The sequence below is a fragment of the Aulonocara stuartgranti genome, assembly GCF_965226115.1.
Source record: "Aulonocara stuartgranti genome assembly, chromosome: 22".
NCBI classification, from domain to species: domain Eukaryota; kingdom Metazoa; phylum Chordata; class Actinopteri; order Cichliformes; family Cichlidae; genus Aulonocara; species Aulonocara stuartgranti.
The window spans coordinates 9,045,981-9,051,980 of NC_138957.1; the positions used below are offsets into that span (position 1 = coordinate 9,045,981).

The 6,000-nt window shown below is 37.2% G+C and overlaps 1 long non-coding RNA gene across 1 annotated transcript in view; it reads right to left on the bottom strand.

The window, feature by feature from the left end:
- The window catches only part of LOC309698366, a 310,269-nt gene extending 309,545 nt beyond the window's left edge, over positions 1-724 (bottom strand). Inside the window, exon 1 of the long non-coding RNA XR_014274076.1 lies at positions 90-724. This is a non-coding gene — a long non-coding RNA (uncharacterized lncRNA). The remainder of the gene's footprint in view (positions 1-89) is intronic.
- Between the last annotated feature and the right edge of the window lie 5,276 nt (positions 725-6,000).

The following is a 6,000-nucleotide window of genomic DNA, read 5'->3' on the forward strand; positions in this document are numbered from 1 at the left end:
TCCCGACATGTTGCCAACAGTAATGTTTTAATGTTCTTCATTATAAAAACATTTGCGCATAAATAAGTGACATAATATTCAGTACTTACTTCTGGAAGTTTACTCTTCGTCCGCTCCGCTTCCGCCGTTTTTTTTCGGCAAAATTATCCAAACCACCGCCGCGCTATGAAGTCTGGGATATGTTGGGCCATGAAGGCTACACAGACCCATCCTTAAAATTCAGGGAAATTAAGGACGCATTTGAGGGCCGCATTTCGAGCAGCCTTTGAATTGAGACAGTCTTTGTCGTGTCGCTGTGACATAATCGGCCTTAAAATGCGGCCTTTAAGGCTGCAGACCCCAAATCCGGTCATTGGTACTTCCTGGCTTGTGTAGTTACTAGGTAACAAAAGCTCAACACTGCCCCTAGCGTCCTGGAGCACTTCCGTTGTGTTTTGGAGTTTGCGCGTGTTTTGGGGTTTGCACGTGTTTTGGATTTTGCACGTGTTTTGGATTTTGCACGTGTTTTGTATTTTGCACGTGTTTTGTATTTTGCACGTGTTTTGGAGTTTGCACGTGTTTTGTATTTTGTACGTGTTTTGGATTTTGCACGTGTTTTGTATTTTGTACGTGTTTTGGATTTTGCACGTGTTTTGGATTTTGTACGTGTTTTGTATTTTGCACGTGTTTTGTATTTTGTACGTGTTTTGTATTTTGCATGTGTTTTGTATTTTGTAAGTGTTTTGGAGTTTGCACGTGTTTTGTATTTTGCACGTGTTTTGTATATTGTACGTGTTTTGTATTTTGCACGTGTTTTGTATTTTGCACGTGTTTTGTATTTTGTACGTGTTTTGTATTTTGCATGTGTTTTGTATTTTGTAAGTGTTTTGGAGTTTGCACGTGTTTTGTATATTGTACGTGTTTTGTATTTTGTACGTGTTTTGTATTTTGCATGTGTTTTGTATTTTGTACGTGTTTTGGAGTTTGCATGTGTTTTGGATTTTGTACATGCTTTGGAGTTTGCACGTGTTTTGGATTTTGTAAGTGCTTTGGAGTTTGCACGTGTTTTGTATTTTGTACGTGTTTTGGATTTTGCATGTGTTTTTTATTTTGTAAGTGTTTTGGAGTTTGCACGTGTTTTGGATTTTGTAAGTGCTTTGGAGTTTGCACGTGTTTTGTATTTTGTACGTGTTTTGTATTTTGTACGTGTTTTGTATTTTGCATGTGTTTTGTATTTTGTACGTGTTTTGGAGTTTGCATGTGTTTTGGATTTTGTACATGTTTTGGAGTTTGCACGTGTTTTGGATTTTGTAAGTGCTTTGGAGTTTGCACGTGTTTTGTATTTTGTACGTGTTTTGGATTTTGCATGTGTTTTTTATTTTGTAAGTGTTTTGGAGTTTGCACGTGTTTTGGATTTTGTAAGTGCTTTGGAGTTTGCACGTGTTTTGTATTTTGTACGTGTTTTGTCTTTTGCATGTGTTTTTTATTTTGTAAGTGTTTTGGAGTTTGCACGTGTTTTGTATTTTGTAAGTGCTTTGGAGTTTGCACGTGTTTTGTATTTTGTACGTGTTTTGGATTTTGCATGTTTTTTGTATTTTGTACGTGTTTTGTCTTTTGCATGTGTTTTTTATTTTGTAAGTGTTTTGGAGCTTGCATGTGTTTTGGATTTTGTAAGTGTTTTGGAGTTTGTACGTACTTTGTCTCTAGGGGCCACCGTACAATATGACTGAATTTAAAAAAAAAAAAAAGGTAGAAAAGACTTGAATCCTTTCAACTGTGCATTAATTTAATATTATTTAATATGCTTATTTAAGAAATTGCTACACACACAGATGACATTTATATGTCCTTGGATCGTTTAGAGCAATCTTGATTTTTAACAGGGTTTCACGTGTAGGGACAGAGGGGGACATTTAATAACAAAAAAACTAAAACTGGATCATCTATGAACTCAAGTTGAGGTAATGATGATGACTTGGTGAATTTAAGTAAAATAAATACATAAAAAAAAACCTGTTCTCCATCAGCTCAGTCTTGAAGGATAAAAACATAACTCACAGTGTGATGAAGCATTCAGAGGATGACACTGCTGATACAAATTTCTAATTTCTGCCTTTCAGAAATTAGAGCAGTGAAAGGCCAATAAAGAACTTTTTAAACTTTATCATAAATTGTTTTACTTTATTTTTAAAGTAAAGTCTACATTGTGCCAGATTTAAATGTGGCACAATGCACACATAACAATCCTGCACAAAAGAGCTCAGCAAATTTTCATTAAAATACACATTTATCTAAAAACATTTAATTCACTTGTTACATTTTTTAATAAAGTCCATTACAGGTTCAAAGATCATGGAATCATTAATCAATTTACCAGGCAATGCTATTGTTATTTTTTCCATCATTTCATCTGACATGTTCATTGTGACATCACATGTTTCTTATGACATCAGCATGACTCATCACATTCTATTAGAATTCCTTTGATCTGAAATCTATATAAGTAACCCAAACCCTGTGTCCATTCAGTTACAACCTCACTGAAGAGGCAAACAGCTTATACGCTTGACTGTAATTTGAGACACTTTTTTGAAGTGAACAAGGAACACAGTTAGCACTGTTGTAAGTAGTAGTAGATTTTAACTTTAGTTAAATTACAAAAATGTCTGAGTCCCCCTCCATTTCCAGTGATGTGATGGAAGAGAATGTAAACCTTCGCCAGCAAGTGAGGGAATTCAAATATGAGAACGAAAACCTCCGAAAAACCATTGAACTGCTTCTCAAAGAATATGGGTTTTCTAAAAACAAGAAAAAAAGGGAACTACAACTACAAAATGAGAAGCTTTGCTTGGAGAATTCAGAGCTGAACAATTGTGTTGCCAATTTGCAGTGTGAAAATCAAGCTTTGAGACAACAAGTTCAAGCAAAGGAGAGTGCTTATGAACAAAATGATCAAGAATGGAAAAGTGCTCTGGAGCAACTTAAAAACAACTTAAAAATGCCTTGTAAACACGAAGAGTATGAAATGGAGAAGCTGGCATTGCAGGAAAAAGTTAAAGATCTCCAAACGGACAACCAGGCACTCAGGTCAGAAAATGATGCTATAATACAGAGCATGTGTGACCTGAAACAGACTTTTCAAAATGAAGAAGTTAAAATGAGACAGCAAATCCAGGCTCTCCAAACTGACATCCATGAGGCAAACGCAAGCCTGGAAAATTTCAAAGATTTTAAGGAACTGTATGAGGATTCAAAACAGGAAAATGAGTCTCTGAACAATCAAAACCAAGACCTGAAACAAGAAATTGAAGCAAAAAACATTGCTATTCAGGAAGAAGTTAAGGAGCTCAAATCTGTTTTGCAAGGACTCAAATCCTTTGAAGAAGAGAGTAACAGAATAAAGGAACAAAACAACGCTCTGGAACAGGAAGTCCAGGAGCTTACCAAAAAGTTGGCTGATTGTCAGAAGGAAATGAGACAAAATGAACAGCCTCTGCAAAAAGAAATGCAAGAGCTTGATAAAGGTGAACCCCATCAAAGTAGTTTTGAGCTCACACCTGAATCCAATGAGTCAACTGAAAAGGAAGAGAGGATTAAAACAAGCGAAACTACAGACCTGGAGGAGAAAAACAAGGACATCCCTACAGAAAGTTCATCTCACATGGAAACTCCACAAGAGCAGACGTTTCAACCCAGAGACGTGGAGGATCATGGGGGATGGACAACATGGCTCCAAGGTGCTGCCTTGTATTTAGCATTTTCTGACTACATCTATCCCCATTTCTGAAAGGCAGTTTGCAGTAAGTAAGGGGAACGGAGCATTTCTTCCCCACTCCCATCTTTCGACATCCCATGTATATACACCACTACAACTCTTTCCCCTCAAGCCCCATAGACAATATAGAACAGGGGTGTCCAACTCCAGTCTTCAAAAACCAGATGTGCTAAGGAGGAGTGGATCAAGAAAGAAAGCTGTTTTCCTATAGATTTCTATAGGTTTGCATCAGGCTAGCTGTTGCCATCTGGTAGACTTCAGACTGAATGTACACTTAAGGTTCTTCTGTATTGGCTTCAAGTTTCCAACGAACAAGCTATGTCCATGTTTTGTACCATCTATGCCCCAACCAGTCGTGGAAGATGGCTGCCCCTTCCTGAGCCTGGTTCTTCCGAAGGTTTCTTCCTCTTAAAAGGGAGTTTTTCCTTCCCGCTGTGGCCAAGTGCTTGCTCAGAGGGGATCGTTGGATTGTTTGGGGTTTCTTTTATATTGCAGGGTCTTTACCATGCAATATAAAGTTCCTTGAGGCCACTGGCTATGCATTGGCCTAACTTAGCCAGTGGTCACATTGCATACATAGCTATTTATCAACCATCATTTGCATTCTAGATTCCAAAAGGTTGAATCTGTTGATCTGGACGTAGCGTTTTCAGTGGGAGAAATGTTTCCTCACTCATCCAAGCGACTGAAGGAGAATGTTTCTCCCATTGAAAACGCTACGTCCAGATCAACAGATTCAGCCTTTTGGGATTTACTTACCTGGGTACCTGAGCATGCATCAGTGCATTCTCTATTGCTTTTCCATCTTCTTTGTATGGTTGATTATAAGATTAATGGAGGTTTTCTCCATTTTCTTGAATTCAGTTGGAAACTTTTCTTATCATGAGCTTTAATTAACATAATTTGCTGATGAAATAAAAAAGAAACTTTGAAAGGATTTAAAGCTTTGTGCAGTTTGATTATTTGATTGTTAGCAAAAGGTTTGGAAATATGCTATTTTTGTGGGCTAGTCTGTTCTTTTCTTTATCTGTGGTTTTAAGTTTGCATCAAGGTTGTTTTGTACCCCACTTTTGTTGCATTTCTGTATTTGCTTTAAATTAACTTTAGATATTTTAATGTATCTGCTTTAAATTTAAAGCAAAGGGTATCTTGTATGCAGAGATACTCTGTAAAAATAAAAACAAGTTTAAAGATTGGTAAAACCAATGTCAGAAAAATAGTGTCAGAAAAATATTGCAAAATAACTTAAACTAACGATCACATAATTTATTTCCATCACTGTATTCCTTTGGGATAATAAATTTAAAAAACCCGTTATTTTAGCTTTAAATTCACATGAAATATTGTGTATCTTTAACAGATTCTGTATGTTTTAAGTACAGAATGATGAGATTTTGTGCTCTTTTCAATGGCTTTTAACGAGACACAAAAAAAAATTAAAATTAAAATTAAACACATGTAGATAGTCAACTTGTGTTTTAATCTAGGTGCAGTTGTAAACAGGTACAGTTTAGGTCAATTGTGAAATGGTGCCCAGGTAGTCTAGCTCATGGCGTCCATAGGTGCAATTGCATGAAGCCTCAGGACCAATGTCTTCGTGCAAGAAGGAATGAAATGAACACTGTCAGTCCTTTAGTGGCTTTAGTGACTTGTGCTCACAGTCAAGCACATGTAAATCCTCTGACATTCCCATTCCCCTTCCACTATATATGTTGTGTCCTCCAAACACACAGGCCTGCCCTGCTTGACCATCTCAATCTCTGTCACTTTCGCAAACAAAGATTTTAAAGTTGGAACTTGCCTCTAAAGTAAACCTACATATAGATGTAGATCTCCAGATCTACATCTAATGGCTGGTTTGGTTTCATTCTCCGTCCTTGCTGTGCCCCTCAACTTTCCCCTTCCTGCCTTATATAGCTGCCTTATATTTCCAACACCTTTCTATAAGGTGTTGGAAATATAAGGCAGCCTCCTGACAACGTCGCCAGTACCTTGAGCCTTGGTGCTCACCACATTGCATAGTTTAGCTGTACCTTTAACTGGGATCATTTTGGCTTCCCCACTTTCTTGATCTAGGCTCCTAACGTCAGTAATTCCTGTGGTGTGCTGCACAAGAAATGGAATGATGGGGAAATCATTACCCATAATGACTGCAAATGGTAACTTTTAAGCCAAGACTTCTGACATAACAAAGGTCTGAACCTTGCTGTCAGATATACACATGTGCATTTCCATGTATATAGCTT